At 41.9% G+C, this 19,102-nt stretch overlaps 1 long non-coding RNA gene across 1 annotated transcript; it reads left to right on the forward strand.

Moving 5' to 3' along the window:
* The first annotated feature begins 11,668 nt into the window (after window positions 1-11,668).
* Window positions 11,669-13,462, forward strand: LOC121720215. The gene is made up of 3 exons (XR_006034473.1): window positions 11,669-11,704; window positions 12,895-12,898; window positions 13,374-13,462. It is a non-coding gene; the product is annotated as an uncharacterized LOC121720215 (long non-coding RNA).
* Window positions 13,463-19,102: the final 5,640 nt, after the last annotated feature.

Raw genomic sequence — 19,102 nt, forward strand, 5'->3', positions numbered from 1 at the left:
GGGGGGTCAGAGTATACTCTGACCCCCCCCGGTCAGTATAGTGTGAATTCAGAGTTGGGAAATGTTTGAGAGTGCTGAGGAGTGAATGTGTGCAAAGTCAGTATAGTGTGAGTTCAGAGTTCAGAGTTCGGATGGCCTGGGGATAAAAACTTCTCCTGAGTCTCTCAGTTCTGGCTTTGTGACTACATAGGCGTCTTCTTGATTTCAGCAGTAGGAATAATCCATTGTTAGGATGAGAAGAGTCCTTCAGAATCTTTTGGGCTCTTAGGAGTACTCTTCTGGAATAGATATCTTGTAGAGCAGGGAGTTGAGTTCTTATAGTACGTTCAGCTGAGCGCACTACTCTCTGCAGAGTACTACAATCTCTAACTGTGGAGTTCCCATACCAGGTGATGATGCTACCAGTTAGAACACTCTCAACCGCTGAAGTGTAGAAGGCCTTCATGATGGATGTAGAAACTTTGAATTTCCTTAGCTGACGAAGGAAGTAGAGTCGTTGTCTGGACTTTTTCAGAACATATTGAGTGTTAACAGTCCATGTTAAGTCTTCAGTAATGTGGACACCAAGGTATTTAAAACTTGTGACTCTCTCTACAGGTTGCCCGCTGATCATTAGTGGGGTGTAACTGTAGTTCTGCTGCTGCCTTCTGTAATCCACTACCATTTCCTTGGTTTTATTGATATTCAGTGTCAAGCTGTTAGATTGACACCACTGTGCCACCTCATCAACCTGATCCAAGTACAGCTGTTCATTGTTGTTACTAATCAGGCCCAAGATCACTGTGTCATCTGCAAACTTGATGATGGAGGTATGACTACTGTTGGCTTTGCAGTCATGTGTGTATATGTTGTACAGCAGTGGACTCAAAACACAGCCTTGGGGAGCACCAGTGCTGATGGTTAATGAGTCAGATGTCAGACCCCCCACTCTAACCACTTGTGAACGGTTGGTGAGGAAGTCAAATATCCAGTGACACAGGGTGGTGTTCAGTCCTAAGGCCTTCATCTTTGTGACCAAGGTGAGAGGTACTATCGTGTTGAATGCTGAACTAAAGTCAATGAACAGCATCCTCACATAATTCCCATTCCCCTCCTCCAGGTGAGTTAAGGTGGTGTGCATAAGGTTTGAGATGGCATCCTCTGTAGACCTGTTGGCTCTGTAAGCAAATTGGAGGGGGTCGAAGGAGGCAGGGAGGGATGAGCAGATAATGTTTTTCACAAGCTTCTCAAAACACTTCATCACTGTAGACGTCAGGGCTACTGGGCGGTAGTCATTCAGACATGATGGACTTTTGTTTTTCGGTACTGGAACAATAACAGACTGCTTGAGGCAAGTAGGAACTGTCTCTTGAGCCAATGATGTGTTAAAGATATAAGTGAACACAGGAGCTAACTGAGCAGCGCAGGATTTCAAAACCCTGTTAGAAATTCCATCCGGTCCAGTAGCTTTTCTACAATTAACCCTCCTAAAGGCATTGCTCACATCGACCTCAGAGACACAGAAAGGTGCATCCTCATTTGCTTCACATGCTGCAGCTAGTCCAATATAGTCTGTGTTTTTCATGTCAAAGCGAGCATAAAAAGCATTAAGTTCATCAGGGAGGGCTTTACTCACATTCATCATAGGAGGGGACTTTCTTTCAAAGCCAGTGATGGTTCGGAGTCCTTTCCACACTCGTGCTGGATCACCCTCCAAGAAATCAGCTTCAACTCTGTCTCTATAGCGCCCCTTAGCATCTTTAATAGCTCTACGTAAACTATAAGATGCTGCTTTGTAATCCGTCATATCCCCTGAAATAAGCCCAGCATTATAAGTCATGGTGCGTGTCTTTAATGCCGTTCTCACTTCTCTATCCACCCATGGCGTCTGGTTAGGGAAGCTTCGGATCTTTACAGTTGGGATGATGGAATCAGTTAGCATATTGATGTAACTCAATGATACTTCCGTAAACTCATTGATGTCAGCAGAGTTCGTCTTGAACATCTCCCAGTCAACGTTGCTAAGGGCGTCCTGTAGCCTGGCTTCCGATTGGTCAGCCCAGCGCTGGACCTCCTTCGTCACTGGGGGGTCCGTCCGACTTCTCTGTTTGTACATAGGCAGTAGGAAAACAGCGGCATGATCTGATTTTCCGAAAGCTGGTAGAGACTTCGCTTTGTAACTGTTCTTGAACTGTGTGTAGCAGTGATCCAGTGTGTTGTCACCACGTGTAGGGAAGTGAATGTGTTGAATAAATTCAGGCATGGACCGGTTCAGATGTACTTGATTGAAATCACCGGCCACAATAAGCGCAGCTTCAGGGTGCGTGTGTTGTTGTCTATTTAACACTTCTTGCAATTCTGAAACCGCAGTATCTGTGTTGGCTTGTGGAGGAATGTAGACAGCGTTGAATATTATCGTAACTCCCCCTATTTCCACCGTCTTGCGTGTATGTGTCACTTAATATCCATTTCTATACAAACCAAGACAGCGGACTCCTATAGAAACGCAACCACGCACAACATAGGTGTATCTAAATTAGCTATGTACCAAAAATGACATTTTACCGTGACTCGAGGAACTGTAAACAGTGTTGTAAGGCTGCGTGTACACAACCGCTTGGAGCTCCAGTGGAATTTTAATTTCACGACGAGAATTCTCGGTCTAACCGTCCATGTGCCGTTGAAACGATGTAAATAGGCGACCCATCAGGCCAACACTATAACTCCGAGCGTGGTAAACAAAATCGGATATTTCAGGCAGTAAATGCTCCCGTTAGGAACCAAACCAGATTTTGTTCAAATCTACACAACTATGGCTACTGAAAAATGTAAGGTTCATTTAGTAAATGTTATTCTGAAGTGTTAAAAAACATCGTTGTTTTAGAATTTCTGAACAAAAGTGGTGATAATTGGGGGTGTTACGATACCGAAGTAAACTCACGGGGCAGGTAGAAAGGTCGACAGACGATCGCTAGATGTTCTAGATGAGGCGAGCAGGACTTTGAGAGAACGGTGACATTTCTAGGATCACACCACTTGCTGTTCGTCATGATGCAAACACCGCCACCTTTCGATTTTCCAGATTCCTCAGTCCTGTCAGAGCGAGCAGCAGAGAAAAACTCCACCGGAGTGATGCCACTGTCCGGTACAAGTTCAGTTAACCATGTCTCAGTAAAGCATAGAATGTTACAGTCCCTGATGTCTCTTTGAAACTGTATCCTCGCTCTTAGTTCATCCATCTTGTTCACAAGAGACTGGACATTGGCTAGGAGAATGCTAGGCAGTGGAGGCCTATGAGCTCTATTCCTCAATCTGTTACGGGCCCCGGCTCGTTTTCCTCGGTGTTTTTTCCTTCTGCGCCGAGATGCGTCTCCATGGTTCCCTGATGCATCTCGGAGAATCTCAGTCGGCCAGGTAGAATCGTCAATTAAAACATCCCGAAACAAAAAAGGCATGACGTCATTGACATGTTTGAAAGGCTTTTTAAAACAATTAAGTGACTTTAAAAAATATAATACTCAACCAAGTGTATTTTCTTTGCCCCCCCTTTCGAATACAATATTCAAATTACTTGAAAAAAAATTATATCCCGAGATTTTGAGGGGTGCAGCTCCATAGACCTCCATGCATTCTGCACTCGTGGACGAGCGCCCTCATGTGGAACCACAGAAGGAACTGCAACCAGTTCAGAAACCGGATGTTTTCCTAGAGTGGCAGTTCTCCCCTTATTAGACATTCTCTGCACAGACCCAACATCAGGCTATTTGCGTCATAGGCTGCAGATAGTTTCAATTGCAGATGCATTCTTTACAGTTAATAGCAGCCTCCTCACATTCCTCCTTATTTCAGATTTAAAACACAGAACCTTAGGCTAATTTAAATGGACATTTTAACATGGCACATGGTTGCTGGTTTTAACTGGTTTTAGCTGGTTTTCTTCCAACTCTTGTGGGTCTTAGTGTAACGGAGGCGAACTGAGCTAGCATGCTAGTTGCCCATGTAAATCCTCACACCCCTAACCTTAAGAACGTTTCTAACCGCTGAGTTGGAAGCCTGGGCTTTTAGCTCCGTGGTTAGAGCGTTCGACTCCCATGCCGGTGTGTGTCGAGGTGGCGGGTTCGAGGGCCGCGAGCGGCGACAAATTACGACCTCTGTTACAGTGGTGCCGTGACCCGGATCATGGGAGTGAGGATTTAGGGAGGTGAGTGTAACGGAGGCGAACTGAGCTAGTTGCCCCTTGTAAATCCTCACACTCCTAACCTTAAGAACGCTTCTAACCGCTGAGTTGGAAGCCTGGGCTTTTAGCTCAGTGGTTAGAGCGTTCGACTCCCATGCCGGTGTGTGTCGAGGTAGTGGGTTCGAGGGCCGTGAGCGGCGGACGAATTATAACCTCTGTTACATTTGCTGGTGTAGCTGGTTGGGCCACCAGGTGGACATGCTGGCGTGACCATCTGAGGAAGTTGGTTATACTGATGTGACCAACCTGTCATGTGGGATACAGCTGGTGGTTGGTGACTGCCTGCCAAGCTTGACATTGTTGGTGTAAGGTTGATGGTCATGCTGGTTTGAGAATTACCAATATAAGCTAGCATGGCCAGTTAAACCAGAAATGTAAGACCAGCAATGCCAGCTAAAATGACCAGCTTGCAGTGGCCAGTGTTGCCAGATTGGGCGGGTGGGCTTCTTTTGACTTTGTCGGGCGGGGGAAAATTTTTAGTTGAATGGATCTCTATGACAAAATCGTCGTTGGGGTGTTTTTTTGCTGATGAGGGCGGGTTTTTGAGCGTGATTGGGCGGAAATCACTCAACCCAATCACGCAACACTGGCAGTGGAACGACAAGCAAAACCAGCTGAATTACCATCGTAAGCTGGGTAAACCTATAGCATGCAGCAAAACTCTTGCGAAAACATACCTTCAGCTGGTCAACCATCAGGGGGGGTCAAACAAGCTGGTCAACCAGCAAACCATCTTATGCTGGCCAGGCTGTTTTTTTTCAGCAGGGTTAGTAAAGAGAAGTAGCCTACAAGTTTAACTTGAGAGGAAAATGCAGATTTCACTTTCCAAATAAATAACTCCACAAATAGCATACAATATAAAGACTTGAGTTACTTGCACTATTTAGGGTATGTTTACATCGGAATTGACGTCCACAGTGTTATGGATCCATTTGTCTGCAATGCAACTTACAGTTTCTCTCTTTAGAAATACAGGAACACCTTATTGAGCTGAAGAGTCAAACACAGGTTGAGCACCACAACCTTCTGCATAGTCTGTGAGAATACCATAACCATACCATAACCACAACCATGTTCAAAGCAGGATGAGAACAACCCGAGGTTGTGTCTGTGTGTACAAAATGAGCAGAGAATGTAACTGCTTTGAAAATAGGTTATCAATGCTAATATGCTGAATTTATGTCGCTCATCATCACTAGCTATGATCGGATAATTGTGAATGGCAATTTCAATATCCATGTCAATAAGACGACTGATGCTAAAGCCAGAAAGTTCCATAATACTTTGGACAGTTTATTGCTAAAACAGCATGTTATGGGGTCCACCCACAACCTTGGAAACACCCTTGGCCCTTAATCTAGTCATCTCTAGAGGGATAGAGGTCACTGAGTTATTGGTAAATGATGATGTCTGATCATTATTGTGTATCTTTTAATGTCATACTGAGCGCCTTAAAAATTCATCCCAAAACAACTAGGCTTAAATCACGGTTCCTGGACACTAGAGCAGAGCAGCAGTTCATAGCTCTAGCAGACTCCATAAAATGAGATATTTTCAATCATTCTATTGACCAAATGGTAGAGGCCTTCAAAAGTGATACTATAAAGACTAAAAAAGGCCCTGTAACAAATTGACGACTTGGGATGAACAAAAATGTCCATGACCTAAAAATATCCTGTAGGAAAGCTGAGAGAACATGGATTAAGCTACAGGTTCACTGTGCCATTCTAAAAAAAAAGCAACTATAATGAAGTTCGAAGTGAAGATATCCATTTCTCTATACATGGATTTCTATGCAACGTCACAAAAACATGTGTACGCAACTAAGAGGCAGAAAGCACCATAGAACAGTTTTTGTGCTGAAAACTGCACCAATTCGAAATCACGATGGTTAGAGAATGTTCAATATGTTCAATAACGGAATGCATGTCTTCGCCAAAAATGACAAAATACGATGTTATGTTAATAATGCAAATGAACGGCAAACTCTGAAATATAGTCTGAAATGAGATGTTATTAGCATTGAGACAACAGGGGTATAAAAAATTCAGATTGTAGCTTACAGCAGCCGACTATTTAGGTTAAGTTTATAATGTTGTGGACGGCCACCAAGTGTCTTCTGCCCCACGGCTGCGCGCGCATCTAGTTTTGTTGGTAAACGGGAAACCTGTGTATTGGGTAATTGCTAAAAACAGTGGAAACTCTAGGATGTTGTTCTCTACCATTGCTATGCTACTATATCAAACCATTGACACAGTCAGTCAGGCATCTGCTCTTAGATGAGAATAATTTGCAGTGTTCTTCAAAAACAAAAATCAAAAAAGTCACTTCTATAAGGGTGGCCATTGTTAACACAGGTAATACGTTTGATAGTGAAATGAAACAGAAATTGAATCTGTTTTTAAACAGATGTTCTCCTAATATTTGGTTATATTTATTATCTAAAGTAATGACAGTGCTTTGCTGAGTGCATAGTGTGTGTGTGTGTGTGTGTGTGTGTTTTGCTATGATAGCCCTGATAGGATGATACCTTGTCCCAATGCATTTAGCTGTCAAATGCATGCATTTCTAATATTAGAAACGTCTTAATGGCATTTATGTGTTTTTTTTTAAATGATCCATTAGTATAGTTTCTATCATCACAAAGGGTCTGTGGAAATATGAATAAATGCTGAGGTGAATGTGTGCATAAATACAAATGTATGCAATATACCCAAAAATTAATGTATGGGAATATGAATGTACAAGCAGCAGGTAAGTGTATGAATGTGTATGAATAAGCAGGTAAGTGTATGAGTAGCAGGTAAGTGTATGAATGTAATTATTATAATAATACAGAATCACCCTTTGACTCAAAAGGAAAAATGGTAAGGTAATGCACAGAATAAGGACAAGTGCAAATAGTCTCTTACTCGAATAAAGATTAGTCTATGGTTTTTATAAGCATTCAAAGTCTTGTTCATTAATGTAATTAAAGTAAACTTACAGAAGCTCTTCTTTTGTCAAAACAGAAACAAAATATCTTCTCTGCTTGTAAATCAGCAACGTAGGCTAAAATATGTCCAAACTTATCACCAAGACACTGAAATATCTCGAAACTGAGCAGTGGTCAAATCTAAAAGTTAATTTCTTCACTGAATTTCGTGTTCCATGCTCACAACTCTCACTGCAGGAGCGATAATTAGTTAGTTTATTCTTGTATTCTGGGGCACAGTAGTATAATAATTGCCTAAGTAGGGTTGACAACAGTTTCACTATCAGTCACTACTCCAGTTGACACTTGTCAGACAACCGCAACTATGAACTTTCCTGGTTCATAATGTTAATTGTTTCATCTATACCCAGAATTCCTTGCATGACCACAACACAACACACAAAATGATAATTTACTGATAATTTATTTGATAATTTACTATTCTGGATTACACTTTCCTATATTGACAAACGATAATCATAAGTGTTGAACACCATGACCGTGAACACTGCCGTGAGGTTTGGCATAAATAGTTGCTTTACCAGTAGTTAATTGTAAATCCTCACTAGCCCGCAGAAAGGTTTGAGTTGATGGAACATACTATACAATGACTGACATGTCATGGAATTGATATAATACACATTATGAATATCTTCATAAGGGCACTCTAAAAAATGTTGGGTTAAAAATAACCCAAATATAACCCAGCCGCTGGTTAACTATTGGACCAACACCACATTGAGTTATCCTAACCCAGTGGTCTGGGTACATTATTAAACCCAGCAGATTGGGTATGATTCTAACCCAAAACGCTGGGTTATATCAACACAACGTTAGTTAAATTGGCACAATAGACTGGGTAAAGGTAACCAATATGCTGGGTTATAACTATATAAATGTTGAGTAAAATTCACACAGTATATTGGGTATAGATTCAACCCAAACCACTGGGTTATATCAACAGAACTGCTAGTTAAAATGACCAGTTGTCGGGTTTTCTAAACCCAGTATTTGGGTTGCATTGAGAGAAAATGGGCAACAAATAGCCATGCAATGAAATAAAACAGTTAGACATAATTATTTATTTGAGAGTTTACTTTATTTTTGAATGGATAGCCTACTCTAAAAGCAGCATCAGCATGTGATAAGTTACTTCCATGAAGACAGCTAGATTCCACGGTCCATTTGGGGGTCAGCCCTGTCAATCAAAGAAAGCAAAAAGAGTGAATTAATCACTGCTATTGACAGAACTTTACAAAGACTTTCACGAACCATTATCAGTGAATGATGATGACAAACATTAAAAATCCGGAGACAAAATATTAGCGCAACACACTCGGAAACCATGACCACCTCATGGAGTTGTTTAACAGCAGACTGACAAAACATACATTCAGTAATAACATTAGTGGCAGTGATAGTTCTACCGTTAGCTAGCTTATGTTAACACATTCAGTTAGTTAAATTTAAGTTGTCTGTAACATTAATGTTACCACCAAAAACCACCCAGTAAGTTACATGGCTATAATATGAAGCTACCCTGAATAAATTAATATGTTGTTTGGCATGATGATTACCGTACGTGTGAAGAGACTACTTCCACTGTATGTATGCAGCACTACCACGAAGCATTTAATTAACGTTAGCATACCAACCGTCTGCTAACGTTAACCTAGCCAGCTGTTGGTATGCTAACTTTAGTTCGTTGTAAAAGTTTGTTTTGTTTCTGTTCAGCAGTTCTGTCTTTGTGTAGATTTAACATTAACATGAGCAGTAATTGTACGTTAATGTTAGCTATCGTTAGCTGGCTTGAATGACACAATTCTTAACCTGTTCTGCTAGGCTGAACGAAATTGGCAGGCAGAATATCCATTCATATCACGAAGGGTATCTGGGTGGACTTGTAAAATCCGTCTGAATAATAATAATAAAAAAGTTAAAAGCAGATACATACCTTCCAAAATCGCCTGATTTCCACTGCATGTTGACAGCTGCTGGACTGCATGGACGGTTGAAAGAATAACGATTTCCCCCGAACTCTCAAATAACTATGCAACTGTGTTAAAGTTACCCTGGTGCTGGGTAGTGTGCTCACGTCAGGTGGGGGAGAGGAGGGGCGCTGTCCTAAACTATCAACCCAACAAGCTGGGTTACAGAAAATAACCCAACATGAGTAAAAACAACCCCACACAATGACCCAACAGTTTCAACTCAGCGTTTGGGTTGAGAAAATAACCCAGCATTGGAGTGGGGGAGCTATAGAATTTGTATATTTTTCAAAACTGTACGTGCTTCCTCTCTATGCATCCCTGAGTCCATGTACCAAGTTTGGTTTTGATACATGAAAGTTTTGCTGAGATATGACCTTAATTCCTGTTTGGCAGCTTTGCTGCCATTCTCGATAGCCTTTCAATGACCATTCTGAACTTTTACACCATTTCTAGACCAATTGAATATATTGTATAAAGGCTGCATATAATTATTCCCGAGGGCAAATTAGGCTAGGCTTTAGCCTATCCACCATGCACCAAAAGTTCAATATAGTGGTATTGCTTGGAATATCTATTGACTGATGATAACAGGTTAAACTATTTGTCCCTTAGCAAAGCAGCACATATAATTCTCACAGTTTACCAATTGAAGTAATAAATGAACAGTTTAACAGTTTTAACAAGTCATGTAGAAATCTGATCAGTCATGAGATGGGAAAGTATCATCCACATAGTGATAATAGTTAAGCAGTTCATAAGGTTATGCATCTTGAAGTTCCTGTATGGGACAAACTTGATGTGCCTAAATATCTTCAACCACAAGTATGTTGCTAATGAAGAAATTGGTAAGAAGAGGGGAACTTCTCCCCACTGTGGAATAAAGAAGCGGATTTTACAAGGAAGGGAATTCAAACACACGCGAAGAGAGCACACACACAGACACACACGTGAAGAAGAACATGTCCTTGAAACATGTCTCCCTTCACCCCCTTGAAGTCAGTACTTGGTAGATGCACCTTTGACCATAATCACAGCACAGAGTCTGTGTATTAGGCTTGCACATCTGGATACTGCTATTTTACGCCATTCTTCTTTGCAAAACTGCTCAGGCTCTGTCAGGTTGGATGTGGATTGGGTGTGAACAGCCCTTTTGAAATCCAACCACAGATTTTCTAGGATTCAGGTCTGGGCTTTGACTTAGCCACCCCAGAACGTATACCTTGTTGTCCTTAATAAATAATTTCTGTGTGTTTTTTGCTGTATGCTTTGCCATTGTCTTGCTGGAAGATAAATCTTCTCCCAAGTCGTAGTTCTTTTACAGAGTCAATCAGATTTTCCTGTAGTGTTTGCATATATTTCGCTAAATTCATGTTACCCTTTACCTTTACAAGCCCTCCAGGGCAGAGAAGCATCCCCACATCATGATGCTTCACCACTGTGCTGTGCCCAGTGGGGATGGTGTGTTTGTGATGATGTGCAGAGTTTCGTGTGCGACAAAAACGCTGTCTAGTCCGATAACCAAAATGTTCGATTTTGGTTGCATCAGCAACCTTAGATTTAGCAGGCGCATTTGGACATTAGCAGGTGATTTTTGTTTCCATTTTTGAGTCTGGGCTGCGTACAGAGACCATTTTTTTTACAGTGTTTTTTTTTACTCACGGAATGGACAGCTAGCGGTCCTGAGGAGATTGCTGAATGTGACAAAAATTTTGTTGGCTTGAAATTGTGTATGATCGCTATATTGCTTTAAGCAGCCTACTGTGGGGAGTAGCTTTAACATGTTCACTGACATAAGCTTTGGAAATAAACCATATTTTGGTTACAATGGACAGGGTTATCTGTTTGTAAAGTCTCTATTTGTCAGTAAAGTTTTGAAATCAGCACTTTGCCAGCAGGCAGTACTTTATTCAACCTCTATATGCTGCCAATTGGACAAAGTTTTACTTTACTTGACAGTGTCCATGTAAGAGTGACACTGTCATGAACGTGTCATAAACAAGTCATAAACGTTTATGACATAACGCTTCTGTTATTAAGTGACATTCGGTTTTTGTCATAACAAGTTAGGGTTAGGGTTAGGTTTAGAATTAGGTTTCATGTGTCATGACAGTGCCATGTCACTCTTATGTCAATACTGTGAAGTAAAGTGTTACCTGATTTCCTATTATAGCTATGCCAATGACACCCAACTTTATTTAGCTCTATCACCTAATGAGGATGGTCCCATTGAATCTCTTTGTCAGTGGATTGACATGATCAACAATGTCTCAAAATATTCTTCAGTTGAACAAAGAAAAAACTAAAGTGATTTGGTAAAAATGAGGAAAGACTTAAGGTTGTCACTCTCTTTGATATTAAAGGGTTTAAAGCAAAGGACATTGCCAAACTTAGATGGCTAATGTCAAAACATGATCTAGAAAAACTTATTCATGCATTCAGCAGGGTTGATTACTGCAATGGGCTTTTTTCAGGCCTTCCTAAAAAGACGCACCCTAGCGGCAGCAAATGTAATTTGTAGCCAGGGTAGTCTTAGCCTGACGAGCCAGACCCACATTAAAATGTAGGGTCTGGGCACTCACCGTTCGCAGTGCTCAGTCCGAGGGGCGGGGTAATCAGCAGGGGCGTCACTAGACCTTATTCACTGGGGCACGTGCCTTAGTAAAAGTCTCCAGTGCCCCAGTAAAATTCTAGCGCGGCTCTAGCTGGAAATGGCATTCCTGAGCGCATCTCCGTGCCTGCTTTAATCATGACCAGAGCCTGTCACTTACCAGCCAATAAAAAAAAAAAATAAGGAATAAAGAAAGGGGCCATAATAGCCAATCAGGAAATAGCACCTCTGTAGCTGGGTAAGATTGGGTAAGACCAATGAAAATCGTTCACATGATTCTTCCGAGTGTTTCGTTGTACTGCACACACATACACTGTGGAATCCGCTGGAGCTCATTACATCACTTTGAGCACAGAGTAAGTCGTCCCCTGTTTAATGTTACAACAAATTCACAACTTGTTTGACAGAAAAAATGACAAGTTGATCGCTGTTAAAGAGTGTTACTGTTACCCACATAACTAGCATCTGTTTTTCAATGCTTAGCGTCATTGTAGCCTAAATTTAGCAACAGTTTACCAGCTTGTGCTCTCTCACTCTCACACCATGCGTAGGCTGCATGCACACATGCGGACAATTAATAAGTAGGCCTATAAGTAATGTATACGTATACTGTAGAGAGTCCTGTAAAAGTAGCCTATACTGTTTTTGAAGCTGTCCTACTGTAAAACTAAACATAGCCTTCTGACAAACTATTCAGAGATGGACATCAGAAAATTCTTCCTGAACAGAGGCAGAGGGAGAGGAACAGTGAGGAGGATGAGGGAGGTATGACAATTTTGCCCACATTAACGGTAACATTAACATTTATGCTGGTAATAGCCAGTGCTGTGATTTGATCAATGGTTTAATGACAAACTTAAATAAGGATGTTGCTGGATAGTGGCTGCTGGATGTTGCTGGATAGTGATTGAGGGAGAGAGTGCTGGAGGAGGACAAGAAGGTCGAAGAGAGGGAGAAGAGAGGGGAGAAAGAGGTTGGGCAGTCCAGTACCAGGCAGGGGGAGGAGGAGGAGGAGAGAGACAGGCAAGAAACGGATGAGGACATGATGAGGGCTAGACGTAAAACTATTCAGAGTATGGAGGAGGATGTCTGTGACCTAGGGGAGATATGTGATGGTCCAAATCAGGCTAGCCATTTATTTCATATTGCGCGCACAGTTATTATTATTATTATTTTTTTTTTTTAATGTATTGGGAGTTGGGGGCCTGTGCCCCAGCAAAGCTCTAGGTCTAGAATCGCCTCTGGTAATCAGTTGTCTTTCAAATTCCCTCTGCACGCAATAGGCCAGCGGCAGCGCTATGAGTCCTATGCGTTTCCCACCAGCGGAGCTAGTTGGCTAATCTTAACTCGTGTCACACTGTTCGCCAGCAGCAACATCCATTTTATTTGTTTTCAAGTAGCAGGGAATTCAAGCCAAACCGTTGCAACTCTGCCATCAATCATTATGTTAAGCCCACCTAACGACTCTATACACGATTTCATTGGCCTGATTAAGTTTCGATTTCTGGAGCTCACAAGCCAACGGAGAGTTGCTAGACTAGCCCTGGCAGCAAATGTAATTTCTAGATTTCTAGGCTAGGGTAGTCTAGCAACTCACTGTTGGCGTGCAAGCTGGAAAAACCAAACTCTAGTCAGGCCAATCACATTGTGTATAGAGTCGGTGGGTGGGCTTAACATAATGTGGAAAAATGCATGGGACACATAGGTTGTAGCGCTATCCTATTGTGTGCAGAGGGAATTTGAAAGACAACCATTTTTTTTTTAATTTTAGTTGTGGCCTACTGGTTAGGGCTTTGGGCTAATAACCGGAGGGTTGCCGGTTTGATCCCCGACCAGTAGGAAAGGCTGAAGTGCCCTTGAGCAAGGCACCCACTCTAACCCCTCACTGCTGCGCTGCTGTAGCAAGGCAGCTCACTGCTCCGGATTAGTCTGTGCTTCACCTCACTGTGTGCTCTGTGTGTTCACTAATTCACGGATGGGATAAATGCAGAGACCAAATTCCTTGTATACGCAAATATACTTGGCCGAGAAACCTGATTTTTTTTTTTTTTTATCCCGCCCCTCGGATTGAGCACTGCCAATGGTGAGTTCCCAGACCATATATCTTGATGTGGGTCTGGCTCGTCAGGCTAAAAAAGACTATCAAACAGCTTCAAATGATACAAAATACAATGCTAGGGTTCTCATGAAAACTGAAAGAACTGACCACATTACTCCGATACTTAAGTCCCTGCATTGGCTTCCAGTAAGTCATAGAATTGACTTTAAAGTGCTTGTGCTTGTTTATAAATCACAAAATGGAATGGGACCAAATTACCTAGCAGACATGCTTCAGCAGTACACACCTTCAGACCTCTCAGATCTCAGGAGAAATATTTGTTAGTAAAATCTACTGTTAGAACTAAACATGGTGAAGCAGCTTTTAGTTGCTATGCAGTTCGCTGTAGAACCAACTTTCAGATGAGACCAAAGTTGCCCCAACTGTAGCCAGTTTCAGACTTAAGACCAAACTTTTCTCAGATGCTTTTTGCTAACTGATCAAATGTTCATTGCCCAGTTCACAGAGCACTCTTCGGGTGAGTACTATTGTTCCTTGTAGTACTATTGCTGTCCTTAGTTGGGCAAAGGGGGATTCTGTGAAGTAGTTGCCCTGTCATTTTAACAGAATAGACAGATCGGGCATTGTGGTTGAGCATTTTGGCCCTGAAAGGAAATGTGTGCACGTACAGTTTGAGACTACTTCAAGAAACTCCAGATGCTGCTGTTCATGGGATGTTTGACTAGGATCATTAATATTTCAGCATGGTACTCTATGACTACTTGAACAGTGGTGCACAGTTGAATGTGGTCATTATTATCCTATAGGACCAGCTGGGTGGTAGAAGCACTTACTATAGTACTTGGGACATAACATAACAGATGACAGGAAAAGTTTTGATAGAGGAAAGGACAGGTTCAATCATACTGACAGATACAGTGAGCATCAGGTTGTTTCCATCCTCAAAATGTCAAGCTACATGACATTGGGCACACAGCTACAGACCAGCAGAGGGCGAAAACGACTCTCCATGACCAGGATGACCACCAACTTATTCAAATATCATATATCTAGCCTTGCAGCTGTAGCTGGGGTGAAGTGCACCGCGAGGGGCAGAAAGTTCAAAACTGGCCAGTTCTGGGCTGAACCTGGGCAGGTTCTTGTGCAAGGCAAGAAAAAAGAGTCTCATCAGTAATGGGAAAGCAAAGAAGAGCCAGCCTGAGGTTTGCAAAAGACCATTTAAACTGGACCAAAGCAGAGAGATAGATAGATAGATAGATAGATAGATTAAGGAAAATTATGATGTTACAGCAGCATGTATATCACACATATACATATGCATACATACATACATACATACAAGTAAAAAAAAAAATCAATTCGATATAGTCGAAAAAAATCAATTCGATCTGTTGAAGAGGTTGTATGTAAACTGCATTGTCTCTCAGCATAAGATTTTTCTCTCACGGCACAAAGGGGAGTTGTTGTAAATAGTCATGGCAGTGGGCAGGAATAACGGTCCTTGTTACAGCGAAGTTGAAGCAACCTCCAGGTGAAAACACTCTGTTGTCTGACCAGTAGTTCATTCCATGGATGTGAGGTGTTGTCCATAATGTTAAGGAGCTTTTGGAACATCCTTCTCTCAATAACTAACTCTCAGGCCTATCTTTTTCCCAAATTCGTAGGGTGGATTATTTGAAAAAATCCTTACAGGTAATATTTTGAATTATACAGTATGCCCAGTTATACTCGAGAGAAGCAGGCATGTGCACACATACTGTAGACGTCAGAGACATTTTCTTCCAAGGGAGAAAGTGCCCTTTTTTCTGGAGTGCTTAAAGCTATTGTGTAATTTCATGGGTTAATTATTGGGGGAAATTCTCCCATCTAGCGGTGCAACAGACTTCAGCTCCCCCCACCAATGATTATACATGGCGGAGCAAGATATTTTATCAGGAGCCAGTTCCGGGAACCCGGATCACACGACGGGGGTCTCCCTTTATGCAGAGCAGAGGCAGCGACTGTTCGATTGAAGTTTATGGCCAGAGCTCAGAATTTCACCACATATGCTAGGATCTTGGTTCTATAGAGTTAGGAATATGAATTTTGGGCACGTTTTCAAGATCCTCAAACCCTTCTGACCGTTTCAGGTACATTTTTAGCATTTTTGAGCATTCCAGTCTGGAGAAAATCGACCATATCAGGTGTGTGCCTGTTATTATGACCGCCGCGCAGCGAAGCGGCGGTCATATAGGTTTAGTCAGATTTTTTTTTTTTTTCTTTTTTTTTTTTTTTTTTTTCTTTTTCGCATGCCCAAATTTCCGTCAATGATTCCCGGGACACTGAAAGACCGGGGTACACGAAACTTGGTGGACATGTAACCCCACATGGATAGCATGGAACCATCGTTTTTTGTTTTGATCTGTAGCCCCCCCGCTGAATTGGACCCCCCGAAAGGAGGGTAGGGCAGACACAGTTTTCTGTGAATATCTCGAAAACCGTAGGGTTTAGGAGGACCATTTTTTTTTGTATGTTGATCTCAAGGGGCCATGTCAACCCATTCCATAACCACTCATTTCATGTATAGCGCCACCTAGTTAAACACAAAAAAGTAAAAATGAGGTGGTGTAATTGAAGGTATCTGTGACCTAACATAGTCAAAACTGCACGAAATTGGAAGTGTAGGATCATTATGACACCCTCTGTATGCACGCCAAGTTTTGTGGAATTCCGTTCATGGGGGGCCACACAATAAATTAATTTATGTTACTATACACCAACTGGCCTGTAGGTGGCCGGAGACAGTTTTCTGTGAATATCTCGAGAACCGTAGGGCCTAGGAGGTCCACCTTTTTTTTGTATGTTGGTCTTAAGGGGGCATGTCAACCCATCCCATTACCACTTATTTCATGTATAGCGCCACCTAGTTAAAAATTAAAAAGCAAAAAATTAGGTGTTTTCATCTCAATATCTCTGGCTGACAAGGTCAAAACTGCACGAAATTAAAAGTGTAGGATCATTATGACACCCTCTGAATGCATGCCAAGTTTTGTGTACTTTTGTTCATGGGGGGCCTTACAATAAAATAATTTATGTGTACATTTAGTGACGTACACCAACAAGGATTCCCGGGACACTGAAAGACCGGGGTACACAAAACTTGGTGGGCATGTACCCCCACATGGATAGCATGGAACCGTCATTTTTCGTTTTCATCTGCAGCCCCCCCGCTGGACTGGACCCCCCGAAAGGAGGGTAGGGCAGACACAGTTCTCTGTGAATCTTTTATGGTATGTTGGTCTCAAGGGCCCACATCAACCTGGCTCATAATCACTCATTTGTGATTTGCCCCCCCCCCCCCCGGTCAAAAATGAAAATGCAATATTATTCTGCTTTAATCGCCCCTATCTTCAGTTAAGATGTTCAGAACTGCACCAAATTTTATGTGTATGATTGACCTGGCATTCTCTGGGGGTATGCCAAGTTTCGTAGAATTTCATCCATGGGGGGGGCTAAAAAAATTAGGTTATGTGTACATTTAGTGACTGTACACTCATTGGCCTGTAAATGGCGGTGCACACATATAAACATGCACACACTCAGGCACCCACATACTATCGGTATTAGAACGGCCGATACATAATTACAAATTCAATAGGATCAAAAGAAAGCCAAAATATTCATCATCATCATCATGGCTGCATTTTCAGTATTGGCGATAAGTAGTCGTTTGTCCACTAGATGGCGCATCGTTGCAGTGAGACGTAATTTTTTTGGAAGTTAAAAGTGGGTTGAAAAAATAATGGACACTTCCTACAAGGACTGTAATTTACCGCAGCGAACATCTAATAAGGACAGGGCGATGTTCACATGAAGTGTAAGTGAGGATGAAGTGAGGATGTTTATCGGACATGCTTGGTTTTTACTGCAGGTACGTTAATCTTGTAATATCAATAAGGACCTAGGTAATGTTACCGTTAGCGTTGGTTGAGTGATGGAGGCCCATTTGATTGATTGCATTTGTAGAAAACTATAAATGCGGTTATACCAAGCAAATTGATAGCAGCACTGTAATTGTATCTTTCGACTGTCATTTGTTGCACGTGCTACAAAAATCATTCTGTGCAATGGAAGATTTACCAACGTTACACCGGTCTGATACAGTTTTGCCTATACATGCGTGAGACTGAGACGCCTGTTTATTTTGTTTTAAGTGCATGCAGGGTGTGAGAGGGGAATCGATGTGCTTTGATTCCAGCTTGGTAGTTGTAGTCTGTGAAATTAAAAAGCACGTGTGTGTGAAGTATCCAAACAATGACACCTTCATTTCATTATGGCTGCTTTAGCAACACACCTTAAGCTACTGTGTAGTGGGTCCCATTTAGAAGTGGCTACTTCATTCGCGCTTTCCTTGACTCATGGAACTGCGTGAATGTTATTACAACTTTTCGCCACGATATGGCAGTTTAAAGGCTTCTACATACCTGACGCACCCGACCGGTAGCGCGACAATGTGACGTCAAAATGACGTAGATCTCTCTGGCACGCCAGGGTTTTGGCCGTGTAGCGCGAGGTAGCGCACCACTCATTTTTTTTCAGACGAGCGCGACAAGGCGGAAACAGGAAGATGGACTAGTTCGAGGGCAAGCGAGTTGCAGTGTTTTGTTACAGTCGTACATTTTTAATAGTTTGCTGGATAAGTTAACAAAGTTACCAGTGAGAGTTGCAACACATGGAATTAAGAGGAAAGAATAGAAACGATTTATTTTCAAACAAAGGATATCTATTAAGGCCTGAACAAAATCTCTTTCCACTTCAGGAAATTACACAAACTCAGCCAGCTGCTAGCTAGCTAGCTAGCTAACTAAACTGTTTAAATTATTAAAATTTCCCTCGGGATGACTAAAGTACCTATCTATCTATCTATCTATCTATCTACCTGTGCACACACCTTGGAAACTACATGATAATGATGATGGTAGTTGTGAATAGTAGCAACCAAAGTCTGAAGTACCATCACAGAGGCTAGCTACTGGTGTTTCTTACTGCAGCTTCTTCTGCTGTGTAAGTAGTTAATGTTAGTCTTTTCACAACAGCGACACCTCTGTTCAGGAGAATATTGCAACTAGTGTTGTGACCACCACGCGCGAGTATAAATGGTTACGGCGCTTCTGTGACGTCACATTGTCGCGCTACTGGTCGGGTGCGTCGAGTATGTGGGACGTTTAAGTCCGCTTGATACTGTAAGTCGTAAGCCATTGGTTTCCAAAGGAGA

This window comes from Alosa sapidissima, chromosome 1 (assembly GCF_018492685.1).
Source record: "Alosa sapidissima isolate fAloSap1 chromosome 1, fAloSap1.pri, whole genome shotgun sequence".
NCBI lineage: Eukaryota > Metazoa > Chordata > Actinopteri > Clupeiformes > Clupeidae > Alosa > Alosa sapidissima.